The sequence below is a fragment of the Oncorhynchus mykiss genome, chromosome 13, assembly GCF_013265735.2.
Source record: "Oncorhynchus mykiss isolate Arlee chromosome 13, USDA_OmykA_1.1, whole genome shotgun sequence".
Lineage (NCBI taxonomy): Eukaryota > Metazoa > Chordata > Actinopteri > Salmoniformes > Salmonidae > Oncorhynchus > Oncorhynchus mykiss.
The window spans coordinates 22,093,602-22,111,105 of NC_048577.1; the positions used below are offsets into that span (position 1 = coordinate 22,093,602).

A 17,504-nucleotide genomic window follows, 5' to 3' on the forward strand; every position below is an offset into this window, starting at 1 on the left:
TTCATTATGTTGCCAAGGGTCTGGCATTCAGGGGCCTATGAAAAGTTTTCCATATAGGAAGTCGTCAATATAGGCTCCAGTGGGGCACATCATGGTAGTAGCATTGATAGCCTGTGATAATACTGGTTGATAAACAGGAAGATGATTCATCTTGAGACTTTTTCTAGTCCAGTGACTCAAGCAGAAATTCCATATGTAACTGGTATACGTGTCTAATTAGAGATTCATGAGAAAGTGCGTACACATCACATAGTGGCTTATAATAGTACAGTATCAGTGATCTCATCTGGTCTAATCCCTACCTGCTAATCCAGCCAGGTTTTAGCAGGCGTCTAGGAAAGAAGTATGGGCAGCGGACTCGAACAGGCTAACAGGCTAACGCTTACGCTACCCTAATTTGGCCCCTCCGGGTTGTGGGACAGAGAGCCCCCATGAGCTGTTCATGCTGACCCGGCCTGCCTGCTGGGTGTGTGGGCCAGGTTGATCATGTGCACCACGATCCTGATCATCTCGACCCTGTCAGTCATTCTGCGCAGACGATTCAACAACCGAGTCAAACCGTGAGTACATCCAAGCCTACACACCGATACACAATTAATCCCTTTACATTCCCTGCTTGCCAGTGTCTGGCATAGAGAAAGTCAACTGGTCTACACAGAGAGCTCCAATCCCTATCATGCTCTGGTTGGGGGCTCTAAGTTTGGTGTCCGAGGGCTATAGTCTTGTTTGATGGCTTTATTCTTGTGTGGGATTTGCAATGAGAAAGAGTCCGTTTTGCCAGCACTTGGGCTCTTCAGTTCGAATCATTTGTTTGAATCATTTGTCATCTCCTAATCATTTGTCTACTCTCTGTCTCTATTATGTGTGATGAGTATAATGCCAGTACAGAGTACACCAGATGTATTTGTTCTAGTTCCCCCCAGCCTAAATAAGGCCCTCCCTGTCCTTGAATGTCATCTCAATGTGACTGTCAGAGTCTGGGAAAAGAGGCAATTAAGTGGTGTGAAAAACACCAGGGGTCGAGATTTGAATTGATTCTAGGTGATTTTGTGCTGCGAAGCTGGCGTCGTTAGTGTGAAGTGTGCTCAGTTAGTTCCCTGCTGAATGTCATGTTGAAGGACAACTCTTGGAACAACCCTTCTGGGAAAAAACAGAGGTTTCTAGTAAATATTAATTGTTAACGCCACGGTGGCCATAAAACTCAAGATCATGGGGAGGAAATCAATTGCGGTACTACAGCATGAGACCCTAAATAACAGACGATCTCTTCATGCAAAGCTGAGAGAGGAAGGAAAGCTCAGTATGTGAGGCTATTTTGTTTTGAGATTTGAGGAATGTAAAAACACCACTATGATGGATGGATTGTCTATAGAGGCTTGGATGTGGTGCTTTGGATGGCAAGCTGATGCCAAATACCAGCCTGTACCCGGTGTGCCAGCCTCCCAGTCAACTCTGAACTCAAAGCAAGTTGGGCTATAAGATTGTTTACAACAACAAAAAACGACCCAAGCTTTCATCGCCTCACGTGTTGTTTTGTACCATTATGACTCATGGATTACTGTCAAGCCATTAAAATCCTTCCCTAAATTGCTTGTCAAGATAATCTTTGAGATAATCTTTCTCTGCTCACATTTGTCTAACTCTGCAAAACAAGGCAACAGGCTGTGATCGGGTTGAAAAGTTTGAGTTGAAAAGTTGAGGGTAGACATTATGGCGTTATTAGAGTTCAAACCAGTTTGTCAGGGAGGAGATGGGACAGCCTGTTCTTTCGCCATGAGATGTACGACCAATGTGAGCATTCTATTGTGTGATCAATTTGACTGGGTGGGACAGTGCTACTGTAGTGTTTCACCATCCGATCTGATAGTCATAGTCTTAGACTGTAGATGCTCTACAGACTATTTGCAGACTATCAGTAACATTTCAAATAACTATCTACTAAGCCTAACCCTAGACCTACCCCTAACCTTAACCCTTATCCAGGCTGTGTCACATCCGGACGTGATTGGGAGTCCCATAGGGCAGCGCACAATTGTCCCACCTAAACCGCAACCTTAGCAAGCAGTTGCTTATCAACAGATAGTTTGTTGATAGTATGATCATCTGTAGAAAATCTACAGATGGACTATCCAGACTATCCAAATAAAGAGTGACACACTACTGTCCTTGGAGAGCCTTGTTGCTGGAGAGTTGAGTAGAGAGAGAGGCCACTGAGGACATTCTCCTGACCGTCCTTCCCACAAGCACATACTTACACAGACAACGTTATAGACTCTCCTCAGCCACCCCACAGTATTACTCTCACACAACCAGTCCAAAGAAATAACACACTTTTAGTAACAGTTCATCTTCAGCAATATAAAATGACCAGATACACTTTTTTTTTTTAAATGACGGCCTACCAAAAGGCCTCCTGCGGGGACGGGGGCTAGGATTCAAAATAAATACAATTAAATAAAAACATAGTGAAATGTGTTGTTTTACAGGGTCAGCCATAGTAGTATGACACCCATGAAGCAAATGAGGGTTAAGTGTCTTGATCAAGCGCACATCAACAGATTTTATACCGTACGGGCTCAGGTATTTTAACCCGAAACCTTTCAGTTACTGGCCCAACGCTCTAACCACTAGGCTACCTTCCGCCCTGCCACCAAGTTCACAATGTAAGAGCATTCTCTCATCAGCATTCCCCATCAGCTCAGCAGATGGAGATGCCATAGTGCTGGTTGTGGCAGGAGTGGTTGGAGTATATTCAAACATCTCCCGTGGGACAGAGACCCAACGACACAGATCTTCTGTTTACCCCTGGAGCTGATTAACACTCTCTCTATGAACCTCTGGCCTGCCGTACAATCTCTGGAGGCTTGTTTTAAATCATGTAAACACACACGAGCACACACACATATACAGGCATTACAAGCGAAACAGGCTGCTTGACATATGCTCGGGTAGTAATTCTCTCCTCTGTATATTGAACACTGACTACATTACAAGGACCAAACATTTTCAATGCAGATTGTGGAACACTGCTACCCACCAACCTCGAAACAGTGACACATCACTTTGCATTGAACCAAACGGACTGTGCTTGAGCAGCTAAAAGGAGAATCCCCCTCAAAAACCAACAAAGCAACCAAAAAGCATGTCCTCAGAGTAATCTGTCTCTCTCTTTCTGGCAGGAAGTCACTGAGTCACTGAGGTAATGGTGATAGCCCATGCCAAGAGGCGAGCAGTCACCATACTTACACTTAGAACCCCCAGAGGTATTCAGCTGTGGGAGTTTATCTGTCAGACTCTCCTCTCCTGTGCTAATACGATCTTTCACCTGCTGTCCACCCACCGCTCCACCCCTGCTTTCCTCTTCTCTCCTCCTTCCATCCATCCTTTCAGCCATCCGGATGAGCTGGGGGAGAAAGAGATGGCATACGTGCAGAGAGAACTGCAGCCCATGGAGAAGTGAGGCTCCCCGACCTGTCAGGCATCAGTTCCAGGTACATTACTACAGTAAAGTTGGATGTACGCCAGACCGACATAGCCTTCTAAAACATACACCTGTCATCCTCTTCGGCCTCTAACGGAGTTCACCTGCAATTTGTGAGTAAACAATACAGTTTGTTGTGTCTGTAGTAAAGCTGTAGGTCAAAGAGGGGTTTAAATGATGCTGTGGGAAAGCATACCTACATCAAAGACCGTCAAGCACAGTAGGCATACTGTACAGCACCAGTCCAAATTCTGGACACACCCACTCATTCAACAATTTTTCTTTATTTTTGCTATTACTAAGACATCCAAACTACGAAATAACACATATGGAATCATGTAGTAACCAAAAAAGTGTTCAACGAATCAAAATGTGTTTTAGATTTTAGATTCTTCAAAGTAGCCACCCTTTGCCTTGATGACAGCTTTGCAACTCTTGGAATTCTTTCAACCAGCATCACCTGGAATGCTTTTCCAACAGTCTTGAAGGAGTTCACACATATGCTGAGCACTTGTTGGCTGCTTTTTGTTCACTCTACGGTCAAACTCATCCCAAACCATCTCAATTGGGTTGAGGTTGGGTGATTGTGGAGGCCATGTCATCTAATGCAGCACTCCATCACTCTCCTTATTTGTCAAATAGCCTGGAGGTGTGTTGGGTCGTTGTACTATTGAAAAACAAATGATAGTCCCACTAAGCCCAAACCAGATGGGATGGCATATCGCTGCAGAATGCTGTGGTAGCCATGCTGGTTAAGTGTGCCTTGAATTCTAAATAAATCACAGACAGTGTCACCAACAAAGCACCCCCACAACATCACACCTCCTCCTCCATGTTTCACGGTGGGAATTACACATGCAGAGATCATCCCTTCAGCTACACTACATCTGACAAAGATCTCAAATTTGGACGTGTTTCTTGGCCCAAGCAAGTCTCTTCTTCTTGCCCTTTAGTAGGGGTTTCTTTGCAGCAATTCAACCATGAAGACCCGATTCACGCAGTCTCCTCTGAACAGTTGACGTTGAGATGTGTCTGTTATTTGGGCTGCAACTTCTGAGGCTAGTAACTCTAATGAACATATCCTCTGCTGCAGAGGTAACTCTGGGTCTTCCTTTCCTGTGAAGGTCCTCATGAGAGACAGTTTCATCATAGCGCTTGATGGTTTTTGCAGCTGCACTTGAAAAAACATTTAAGTTCTTAAATTTGTCTGCACTGGCTGACCTTCATGTCTTAAAGTAATGATGAACTGTCTCTCTTTGCTTATTTGAGCTGTTCTTGGCATAATATGGACTTGGTCTTTTACCAAATAGGGTTATCTTCTGTACACCGCCCTTACCTTGTCACAACACAACTGATTGGCTCAAACAAATGAACTTTTAATAAGGCACACCTGTTAATTTAAATGCATTCCAGGTGACTACCTCATGAAGCTGGTTGAGAGAATGCCAAGAGTATGCAAAGCTGTCATCAAGACAATGGGTGGCTTCTTTGAAGAATCTCAATATAAAATATATTTTGATTTGTTTAACACTTTATTGGTTACTACATGATTCTATATGTGTTATTGCACTGTTTTAATGTATTCACTATTATTCTACAATGTAGAAAATAGTCAAAATAAAGAAAAACCCTGGAATGAGGGGGTGTGTCCAAACTTTTGACTGGTGATGTAAATAAGAGCTCAAGCTCAATAGATAGGAAGTTGAATCATATCTACATATCACTTGTCGCTCCAACAGGTGGAGAAAGAGCATGAGAGAGACACAGGCTTGTTATGGGAACGGGTTCAGGAAAAAGTATAAGACCTGCTCCCTCTGGTTTCAATCCAGCAAATTAGTCAAATTAGAATCTGGAACCGCTCTTCCCCAAATGCATCTGGCTGGCTAGTCTTTTCGTTTCCATGGCAATACCAGCGAAGCTTCCTGGATGGTAGGCATCAATAACCACCCAATCAAGAGTTTAGGCTTAGTGCTAGTGAGGTGCCGCAGGCTCCGGGGCCCGCATTCACAAAAGGTCTGAGTAGGACTGCTGCTAAAGGATCCGTTTTGCCTTTTAGATCATAATGCATACGATTATACGGACAGGAGGGACCCTACTCTGAAACACATTTTTAATACGGGCCCTGGATTTACTACACGGAGACTTGGTATGACTGCAGTAGTGGATACTTTAAACAAGTGTCCAGGAGTCGAGCCAAAAGCAATTTAGTCCCCAGGTGGCAGTGCGTCAGGCTAGCTAGGCACACTAAACTCTCATGGCTAACACATGTGTTTCACAGTTCAGCCTATGTACTTATACAAGACAGTCTACTGGTTTAAACTTTCTGGTTGGAAATTCCTCTTTTCAGATCCTCAGGCAGCAGCAACCAGTCGTGAACACACGGGGAAGGTGACCAGGCTGTATGGAAGGAAAAGGAACAGGTGAGAGACCAATTATTCTCGTCTAGTCTTTTCTGATTTCCAAACGTGTTCTCTATTTTACATAACTACAGTTTGTCATAATTATTATTCAGCAGCAGTGCTAGGACAGTAAATCATTAAATCTGTCTTCACATCAATAATGGCTCTTTCTTTTGTCAGATCGTTTATAATGCAGAGAAAAATAAATAGATAGATCATCTTTCCCGTAGATCAAAGCCTTCTCTGTTACATGGCCAGCCCAATGACACAGCTAGTTGAGGTTGAAGTAGCTTTTCAGATATTTGAGGTTGACTAAGTCAGAGATGGTTTAGCCTTACAGGGTCGTGACTAGGGGCAGGATGTACTGAATGGCAATGAAAGAGCCTTGCCCTAACCAGAGGAACTCTAGCACACAGGGCAGAGTATCAATGTCTCGACTCAAGTTGCAAATACAGAAACCGTGTCAGTCACCTGAGACTGATAAGAGGGTGTAATCTGGCCAGAAACCCACAGCTCTGTTTGGGCCAATTCCAAACACCAGTGGACAGGGACTGTCTGGGAGTCAGAAGGGAGAGAGCGGATGCTTCTTCAGCATGCCTGGAGCAGAGGATAGAAGGGTGGCTTGTGCTCGCCTGCCAGGGCACTGGAGAGACGTGAGGGAGTGGAGCATAGAGAAGAGACAGAGCCACAGAGTAAGACGTCTCTCACCTGCACAATCTCTCTGTGTTTTGTCATCTCAGGCAAACTACCAACACTCCATTGTTACCTTGGAAGGGTTTTACTCTTCTGCTATGTCGTTTTTGTAGTATGTGACTGTGTGATGAGGCGACTTAGAAATGTCACTTCATCAAGACTTGAGACTTCCGGGTCACAAGAACCAAGGGTACGCACAGTTACTGGGGAGAAATCCAGCATGCGGCTAAATGTTTCATGGCAACGCGAGGCAGAAAACGTCTCCCTTTGCAAAACTAGGCCTAGTGTGATAAAATGTGGCATAAAGAGATTCTGTTTCGCAACAACGTCTCGCTCTCTTTGAATGATTCATGTCCTTGCGTGTCAGCTGCTTATCATCCCCTGGTCTGCCTGGTCTCTCTTTTCCCCTCTCTACCTCGACCTCTCTCTCTCTCTTTCACAGATGTGGGTCCAGGATGTCGAAAATGTCCTCAGTTCAATGGCTAGGCAACTGGTGAGTCGATCCAAGTCTCTGTGTGATTTTGTGATTGCCACTACTCTAGCGGACATCTGTGTTGTTTGAAGTTGAATTCTGGGACGTGTTTCAAAGGACAACCTCGTCTTTGGCGATTCCCTGTACAGGAATATTTACACATTGATTTATCCTGTGTCAGCTGATAAAGGCTTTGAACCATGTGCTAAAGGAGATACATCTACAGCCTGAAAACTCCATACTCAATAGACAAAATAGTTACAGTTTGTAATAGTATCAAAAAAAAAGTTTTTCAGGATGGTTTCGTTGCTTTTCACCTGTGTCACACCATTGTTGCAGACAGTAGTATTAGTAAGTTAGATAGTCGGCAGCTAACTTACAAACTAACTGCCTCTCTCTTCCCTCTCCCAGTGTGCTTCCCTGGATAAATATCCTCGCCACGAGCCTGGGGATGGCTCAAACCACTTCTCCCCTTCCTTCCAAGACTGGTTTCCCTCCCGTCATCCAGCCCTTACTTACAGACAGCTGTAGGTCCTCTACACCCACAGACTGAAGAGCCATGGAACATATTGCTCGGCAGCTAAAATGGACAATGGCAGAACGAAGCCTTCATTATTGATTGATTTGAAATGTTTATTGGTGTGAATCATCTAGAAACCACCATAGATAGTGCTACCACAGAGGAGGAGTCAAAGATATTCAGTTATATACCAGAGCTCATGAAAATACATTTCTACCCTTGTCTGAATCTCTCCATTTCAGGGTATGCATTGAAAGCAAAGAGGAACAAATGGGATGCAACCGTTCCAAAGCATGATGTGTACTCATCTATGATAAGTTGCTGTTTGACATTCTGGAGAGGTGTAATCATATAAAGACACAGATGTCCTCCAGGAGTCACACTCTAATAAAGGATGATGATAAGTCAAACAGAGTCCAGAGTTTACAGTCTGACCTTCTCTGGTCCAAGAGGCTAGAGACCAATTCTTCCCTCACGCAACCCTCACCTCAATTAAATAAACTTGTGATTTATCTGAGCTACTCTCTGTTGTATCTTTGTCTGAAAATGTTGGAAATCTGCCAGTGGAAACAGAACACACATATCAGTCTGTACACCAAACGTTTAAAAAGAAAGGAAAAAAAGGCAAGTTCGGGTACATTCCAATGCCCATTAACTTTGACCTGCAGACCACTTGACTAAGTATCCATTTGAGAAGTTATTGATTCTATTGAATGCTCTGTGGCTTAGGAGGGAAATGGGACTGTGTGGTTGGTAGTTGAATGATTTCTTGGAAGCAGATATGATTTGGTGTCTATATATAGGGTCTCAACAGACGGAGCAGTGCGACCTGTACTGTGTCAGCTGACTTCCTGGTCCCAAGTCTCCTCGGTCCCCCAAATGAGATCCAAGACGCCATGCTTCCTGGCTGATTAAATAAATGATTGAATCCTTGTTGTTGCTGTTGATTTTCTCCTGTTGTCCTGGGGATTTCATTGGCTTGTTTGTTTTCGTCCGTCAGCGTCACAAAGGGAAGGCAAGTCTTTTTTTTTCTTTTTTTTACGAAAAAGTACAAAATGCATTGCCATAAAGGGATTTGGGCGGCATTTAGATCCACTCTATTTAAGGGACATTTTCACAATCATCTCCAGTAAGTCGGACCCCAGGAAGACTACCTGTCACCGTTGGCGTCGGCTAATTGGGATTCTAATAAATTTTAAAATCTAAGCACCACCCCAACAGTAACATACGCGAAAAAGCTGGCTTCTATGTTTTGTAGTAGAAAAGATGGCGGAAAGTAAGTGTTTCCAATGACATCATCAACCAATTAGTAGACAATTACTAGGCAATTATTAGGTAATGCCTACTTATAATTGCTTAAAATCACACTAGCTTCTGTCCTCCTCTGGGTAATTTGACTTCAATACAAAACCAAGGAGGCTTGTGGTTCTCACCACCTTCCATAGACTTACACAGTAACTATGACAACGTCCGGAGGACGTCCTCAAACTTATCATAGCTCTTGCAGCATGAACTGGCATGTTGTCCACCCAGTCAACGGATTAGGGAATGAATCTAGTACTGAAAGCATAAGCTACAGCTAGCCAGCACTGCAGTGGTGAGTAGTAGACTCAAAGAGAAAGACAATAGTTGAACAAATTAATTTCTTCCTAAATTAAGGAGAGGCAAGAGAGAGAGAGAGAGAGAGAGAGAGAGAGAGAGAGAGAGAGAAAGAGAGAGAGAGAGAGAGAGAGAGAGAGAGAGAGAGAGAGAGAGAGAGAGAGAGAGAGAGAGCTATATTTGGTTATATTGTTTTTACTTTCACTTAGCTAGCAAATACAGCAAGCTAGTTTAGCCTACTCAAACACCCGGGTAAAACAGAGAGGGATGCTATGTTGGCTAGCTGGCTGTGGCTATCCAACACTCGAACTCTTCCAAGTCAAGGAAATGTTTTGGTTTTATAAATGTATTACTGCTAAACTGCTTTCTGACTGTACACTGTACTGCATGATTGTAGCGGGTTTTCTAACCCATTAGTTTTAGTAGTTCTAGTTGACGATGACATGACAACAATGTAGGCTGTGTGTAGCGGTTAGCGGTCCTAATATGAAGGTTCGGCTTAGACGTTGTTTTTCTGCCTGGTCTCAGAGAGTTGATGTTGTGCACTGAAGTTCACAAGTGAAGGGAAAAGGTGAGAGGAGGAGAGCGTGTAGAAAGACAGTTGCGAGAAAAGTGATCATGCTGTTTTTATGTGGCTGCTATGAAAGTGAGCTGTTTTTGTGTGATCAGGGGTGTGATCATTCCGCCAATTCTGTTGAAAAAGGTTTCTTAAACAGAAGCAAACGGAACGAAACGGGGAGTAACATACCTGAATTTGTCCAATAGAAACTCTCAATTGCAACTGTTGGACTAATGATTGTAACCCTTGATCAGCTAGATGCAGGCAAAGAGTGTGCAAGGTGGTTTTGAATGTGTCACTGTCTGTCACCTTGATTACTCAAAATTCTCTCAACCTGTGCATCTGCGTTTTAGGCTAGGTTGTAGCAACCTCATGATGGGTACAGGGGAAATTAGAGTATCATGTAGCACTGACTGGACAAACTACCAACTCCCAACCGTACATGGCACAATGTCAGCCGCACCCAGCAGAAAATAATGGGGATAATATGTACCCTGTGCATCTCCCGCCCGCTTGCCAAGCGCACACTCTTAATCCGCCTCTGTAATCAAGAGGATGCAGGACATGCATATCAGGCGGAGAGTGGCGATAGCACTCCCTATCTCGCTGCCGGCACGATGCTCCCTAGTGTCTCAAATTAAGAGGTGAAAGCAAGGAGCTTTTGTGCAGTGAGTGGAGGAGAGCGGAGCAGAGGCTCCTGTGGGTAATGAGCATGGCCTTCCTGCTCTCCTCTCTCTGGCTGGCAGACCTGGAGAGATAATTTAATGGCCAGAACTGAGGACAGGGCCATGCTGCTCTAATGGAACCTGATAGAGAGGGGCCAGGGGACAGAGAGATAGTTAGGGCCTATTATACTGTAAACTGGGTTATCCGAGGCCTGAATGCTGATTGGTATAACAGACCGTATACCATGGGTATGACAAAACATTTATTTTTACTGCTCTAATTACGTTGGTAACCAGTTTATAATAACAGTAAGGCACCTCGGGGGTTTGGGGTATAGGACCAATGTATCATGGCTAAGGGCTGTGTCCAGGCACTCCGCATTGTGTCATTCATAAGAACAGCCCTTAACCATGGTATATTGGCCATATACCACACCCCTCATGCCTCATTGCTTAAACAGAGTCTGCACAGCAACTCTCAAATCAATGTATGCCCAGGTACTGGAGCCCATTGCTGGTCTCACGTCTCATTAGCCTAATATTTGCATGGGTCCAAGCCCAAACATTGATAAACACAAACAGAGATGGAGACAGAGAGGTAGAGGTAGAGACTGGGGGAAAGAGAGCGAAAGGGATTAACTGATTGACCAGTAGGAGTTTTAAGTTCCCGAGAGAATTGTCTCACCATGCACAATATCTAGTTGCTTTTTAACATTAATAAGGCAAGTGCAGAGCACATGAAGGCACTGGCACACATCCCTCAGCCTTCTACTTATCCCCCTTTCCTCCGGTCCTCCTGGCCCCCAGGTTCCTCTCCTCTTTGCCCCTTTCCCATTCCTCTATTCCTTTCTACTCCATTCCCTATTCTTTCTACCCCCAATTTCCTCTCCTCTACCCCCTCTCCACCCATCTGTCCCCCATTACTCCTGTCCTTGTAACCCACATGTTTTTCCTCCCCTACCCTCCCTCCCTCCAGAGGGATTAAGGCCTGTGGATAACCCAACCCACCCAATCTCCTGAGGTAATCCTCACAGAGTGGGGCAGCATAATGAACCCTGGGCTGATACAGCAGCCTCCCGCAGCAACCCTCAAACAACTGACAAGAGGCTCTGCAGGCAATTACATCAAGCTTGAGGGCACTCAAAACACTCAGCCTCCCTCCACTCCGCAGGGGTCACAGGGTCAGGTGTCAGGGACACATCCTTCTTCTATCCACAATAGCAAGGTATCCTTTCGATTCGGCTTTTCTTCATTCTCTCACTCATAGTTGCCACTTCAGGCACGAGGGAACACTCAGGGGCGCTGAGAAGCTGCATCTAATTGGCCTTGCATTAGCATAGAGAAATGACCCTCTGTGTTTGGCGGTGGAGGGGTTGAAGAAGCCTAGCTAACAACAAACGTTCCAACAACTTTAGAGAATGTTCCCTTGAGAATCTCATTAGGTCATTACCTAACGTTTTCCTAGGAACTTTCAAGTGATGTGCAAGGACAGTTTCCAAGAGAACATTCCCTAAACTGTCAAACAGAACTTACCCAGAATGTCGTGACCATGTTCTCAGAATATTCAGTATTAATGTTATTGTCACGACTCTCGAAGAAGTCGATCCCACTCCTTGTTCGGGCGGCGTTCGGCGGTTGACGTCACCGGTCTTCTAGCCCTCGCCGCTCCACCTTTCATTTTATGTAGATATTCTATGTAGATATTCCATAAAAAATCTGCCATTTTCAGCTACAATAGTCATTTACAACATTAACAATGTCTACACTGTATTTCTGATCAATTTGATGTTATTTTATTGGACAAAAAAAATGCTTTTCAAGGACATTTCTAAGTGACCCCAAACTTTTGAACGGTAGTGTACATTAAGTAAATGCTGTAAATCATTTTGAATTCCTATATTAAGCAATCCAGACAGCATTATTTTCTTGTTTATTATTTTGTAACATTATTTACAAACAAAGCATGTGTTTAGTGTGTCCGCCAGATCAGAGGCAGTAGGGATGACAACATGTTCTCTTGATAAGTGTGTGAATAGGACGATGTTCCTGTCCTGTAAATCATTTAAAATGTAACGAGTACTTTAGGCATTTAAAATGTAACGAGTACTTTAGGCATTTAAAATGTAACGAGTACTTTAGGCATTTAAAATGTAACGAGTACTTTAGGCATTTAAAATGTAACGAGTACTTTAAGCATTTAAAATGTAACGAGTACTTTAAGCATTTAAAATGTAACGAGTACCTTAAGCATTTAAAATGTAACGAGTACTTTAAGCATTTAAAATGTAACGAGTACTTTAAGCATTTAAAATGTAACGAGTACTTTAAGCATTTAAAATGTAACGAGTACTTTAAGCATTTAAAATGTAAAGAGTACTTTAAGCATTTAAAATGTAACGAGTACTTTAAGCATTTAAAATGTAACGAGTACTTTAAGCATTTAAAATGTAAAGAGTACTTTAAGCATTTAAAATGTAACGAGTACTTTAAGCATTTAAAATGTAACGAGTACTTTAAGCATTTAAAATGTAAAGAGTACTTTGAGCATTTCAAATGTAACGAGTACTTTTGGGTGTCAGAAAGAATATATGGGTGTAAAAAGTACATCTTTTTAGGAATGTAGTGGAAAAAAAGTAAATGTTGTCAAAAATATAAATAGTAAAGTACAGATACCCCCTAAAATATACTTAAGTAGTACTTCAAATCATTTTTACTTAATACCACTGAATATTGCAAGAATATTCCAGTGTTTTCTGAGGGTTAGTTTTCTAGACACATTTCATGGGAACATTACAGGAACATTCATGTGTTCAGCTTTCAGAGGGTTAGGAGTATATTCCATCAACGTCACACCAAACATACACAGAACATGGTTGCCATGTTCTCAAAATACAAGGTATTAACGATCTAGACACGTTTTATGTTTTCAACTTACAAATTTGACAAACTTTGACATACAGGATTCCATTGCATTGCATTGTCTGTGTCAGCTATCAGTTCATCTGACTATTTTCTCATCATTAATTTAATTGATTCATTACAGACATTTTCTATATACAGTACCAGTCAAAAGCTTGGACACCTGCACATTCAAGGGTTTTTCTTTATTTGTTCTATTTTCTTTTTTTGTAGAATAATAGTGAAGACATCAAACCATGAAAAAACACATGGAATCATGTAGTAATTCCATATGTGTTAAACAAATCAACATATATTTAAGATTTGAAATTATTCAAAGTAGCCACACTTTGCCTTGATGACAGATTTACACACTCTTGGCATTCTCTCAACCAGCTTCATGAGGTAGTCACCTGAAATGCATTTCAATTAACAGGTGTGCCTTGTTAAAAGTTAATTTGTGGAATTTATTTCCTTCTTCATGCGTTTGAGCCAATCAGTTGTTTTGTGACAAGTAGAGGTGGTATACAGAAAATGGCCCAATTTGGTAAAGGACCAGGTCCATATTATGATAAGAACATCTCAAATGAGCAAAGACAAATGACAGTCAATTATTACTTTAAGACACAAAGGTCATTCAAGAACTTTGAAAGTTTCTTCAAGTGGAGTCGCAAAAAAACACCAAGGGTTGTGATGAAACTAGCTCTCACGAGGACCGCCACAGTAAAGGAAGGCCCAGAGTTACATCTGCTGCAGTGGATAAGTTCATTAGAGTTACCAGCCTCAGAAAATGCAGCCCAAATGAATGCTACGCAGAGTTCGAGTAACAGACACATCTCAACATCAACTGTTCAGAGGAGACTGCGTGAATCAGGCCGTCATGGTCGAATTGCTGCAAAGAAACCACTACTAAAAGACACCGACATAAGAAGAGACTTGCTTGGGCCAAGAAACACAAGCAATGGACATTAGACCGGTGGAAATCTGCCCTTTGGTCTGATGAGTCCAAATGTGAGATTTTTGTGTCTTTGTGAGATGGAGAGTCTTTGTGAGATGGAGAGAAGGTGAACGGATGATCTACACGTGTGGTTCAGGAGCAGGAGGTGTGATGATGTGGGAGTGCTTTGCTGGTGACACTTTCTGTTATTTATTTAGAATTCAAGTCACACTTAACCACATGGCTACCATACATTCTGCAGCAATACGCCATCCCATCTGGTTTTCTCTTAGTGAGACTATTATTTGTTTTTCAACAGGACAATGAACCAACACACCTCGAGGCTGTGTACGGGCTATTTGACCAAGAAGGAGTGTGATGGAGTGCTGCATCATATAACCTGGCCTCCACAATCACCCAAACTCACCCTAATTGAGATGGTTGAGAGAATGCCAAAAGTGTGCAAAGCTGTCATCAAGGCAAAGGGTGGCTACTTTGAAGAATCTCAAATCCAAAATATATTTTGATTTGTTTAAATTGTTTTTGGTTACTGCATGATTCCACGTGTTATTTCATCGTTCTGATGTCTTCACGGATTATTCTACAATGTAGAAAATAGTACAAATAAAGAAAAACCCTTGAATGAGTAGGTGTGTGTCACGACTTCTACCGAAGGTAGCTCCTCTCCCTGTTTGGGCGGCGCTCGGCGTCGCCGGTCTACTAGCCATCACCGATCCCTTTTTCCTTTTCTATTTGTTTTGTCTTTGGTTCTTTTTCACACCTGGTTTCATTTGAGTTCATTTCTGTGTGTATATATGTACCCTGTTGCCTGCCTAAGTTTGTGCGGGATTAGTCTTTCATTGTGATGTGCTCGGTTAGGTTATGCCGTTATTTGTTTTCACAGATATTGTCGGAACTTTGTTTGTTCCTCCGTGCGTTTGTGCGGGTTCTCTGTTGTCGAGGGCGTTGTACTTTTTCAATTGTGCCATTCCTGTGTTGGTGGACTTTCCTATTAAAACACGCTTCTCAGACATCCCTGCTCTCCTGCGCCTGACTCCTACACCTACCACTTAGACGCATATTATCAGTGTCCAAACTTTTGACCGACAGTGTATATATCTAGTTGGTGGGGCTTATTACTCTATTTTAATGTTACTCCTTGATCACTATGATAAATAAAATAGTTTTTCTTGGGTATACTTCGAAGTGCAAAGTGTAGCAATACAAGTGAAATCAGTCACTGACACAGACATGGGGCTGTAGATCAGAATACTGTGAGCCAAGAGGTTGTGAGTTCAAATCCCTAGGTGAGGACATAATAATGAATGTATACATTGACATGCTTGTTAAGTTGAAAACAATGTTTGTGTTGTGTGTCCTTACCCTTTCCTACAGAAAAAGAGATGTGAGCAAAGAGCAATCAGATAAAGTAAAATGTTACTTGTCACATGCTTTGTAAGCAACAGGTGTGGACTAACAGTGAAATGCATACATATGGTCCCTTCCCAACAATACAGAGATATAGAAAAGTACAAATCAGAATAATGATAGTAATAGTATGTATGGGTACAAGGTAATTGAGGTAGATACTGTATGTACATATAACTAGACATAAAGTGCCTTGATGGGCTTACCAACAGTAACAAGGGGCAATGTGTAATGAAACAAATGTTTCTCGGGACTGCATTCGTGCTTTCGTGCTTTCGTGCATTCGTGCTTTTCCACTGAAAGGCACATAAGTGTGCTGATGGGTTCCGGCTTCAAGGCTCCGATAAACACATCACACTGGATCTGGCTGAAGAGATGCCACACATCAGCGATACCCACTGGCCGCGGGTCTCACATCGTTGCATAAACGGGCTGACGTTCAAAGAGTTAAATGGAGTCGCTTTAAATGAAACAGGCAAGTCGGCCCTGTCATTTCACAAGACTGCCTCCCACTCATACAGCACGAGTCCACATGACACACATCAACATGCATATCATCATTTTAGGCTAACCCCCACAAAACAACAAAGTCAGAACAACTCCCAACAACCAAACCAGGTCATGGGAATGAGGGTGATGAGAATGACCCAGTGCCACTACCACCCACCCACACGCAATGACTAGTGATCCCCCACCTTGGAGGGGGGAGCCTGGGCTTCCCCTGCCTGCCTGTCTCCACTGGATGGTGTCCCCCTCCACATCAAGGGCATGAGTCACCCTTCTGGCCTTACTCACCCCTCAGGCAGGCAGCCCTGGATGGGATGGATGGGTGGAAGAGTTGAGGAGTAGGGGGAGAGAAGGCTGAGTGTCTGAAGAAACAGAGCAGAATTAAGGGGAAGGGGGCGTAAGAGGGAAAGCCAGTACGACAGGCGGCAAACCCTCTGTAAGTCCTCAGAACTAAGAGGCCCAGACAGGGGACTTTGTCTTGGTTGACTTCATAACTGGAGAGACATGACAGTCTCTCCCTGCCTCCCGCTTTGTGTGTGTGTGTGCCTGTGTGTGTGCACAGGTGTGCGTTTGTGTGTGTGTGTGTGTGTGCATGCGTGTTTCCTATAGCTGGTGTGATCATAACAACATAACAATATACAGTAACTCAAGTTCTGTTCACCTGACTTAGAATTCCTCACAATCAAATGCCGATCGCTTTATCTACCAAGGGAATTTTCTTTGATTATAATCACAGCCGTTTATATTCCATCTCAAGCAGACACATCGATGGCCCTGAACGAACTTTATTTGACTCTATGTAAACTGGAAACCACATATCCTGAGACTGCATTCATTGTAGCTGGGGATTTAAATAAGGCTAATCTGAAAACAAGACCTAAATTCTATCAGCATATCGATTGCGCAACCAGGGCTGGTAAAACCCTGGATCAATGTTATTCTAACCTCCGCGACGCATATAAGGCCCTCCCCCGCCCTCCTTTCGGAAAAGCTGACCACGACTCCATTTTGTTGCTTACAGCCTACAGACAGAAACTAAAGCAAGAAGCTCCCGCGCTCAGGTCTGTTCAACGCTGGTCCGACCAATCAGATTCCACGCTTCAAGACTGCTTCGATCACGTGGATTGGGATATGTTCTGCATTGCGTCTAACAACAACATTGACGAATACGCTGAGCCGGTGAGCGAGTTCATTAGAAAGTGCATCGGCGATGTCGTACCCACAGCAACTATAAAAGCATTCCCAAACCAGAAACCGTGGATTGATGGGTAGCTCGTGGATTGATGGGAAGCCCAGGCTCTCCCCTCCAAGGTGGGGGATCACTAGTCATTGCGTGTGGGTCCCAC

The 17,504-nt window shown here is 43.3% G+C and overlaps 1 long non-coding RNA gene across 3 annotated transcripts; it reads left to right on the top strand.

The window, feature by feature from the left end:
* The first annotated feature begins 358 nt into the window (after positions 1 to 358).
* On the top strand, positions 359 to 8,479 carry LOC110485949. 3 transcript variants are annotated; one of them, XR_002468013.2, is made up of 5 exons: positions 359 to 560; positions 3,391 to 3,594; positions 5,829 to 5,901; positions 7,016 to 7,066; positions 7,457 to 8,479. It is a non-coding gene; the product is annotated as an uncharacterized LOC110485949 (long non-coding RNA). The 3 variants fall into 3 exon arrangements; XR_002468014.2 differs by having other exon boundaries at positions 3,391 to 3,491; XR_005035497.1 differs by lacking the exons at positions 359 to 560; positions 3,391 to 3,594 and adding an exon at positions 5,141 to 5,627.
* The last annotated feature ends 9,025 nt before the right edge of the window (positions 8,480 to 17,504 follow it).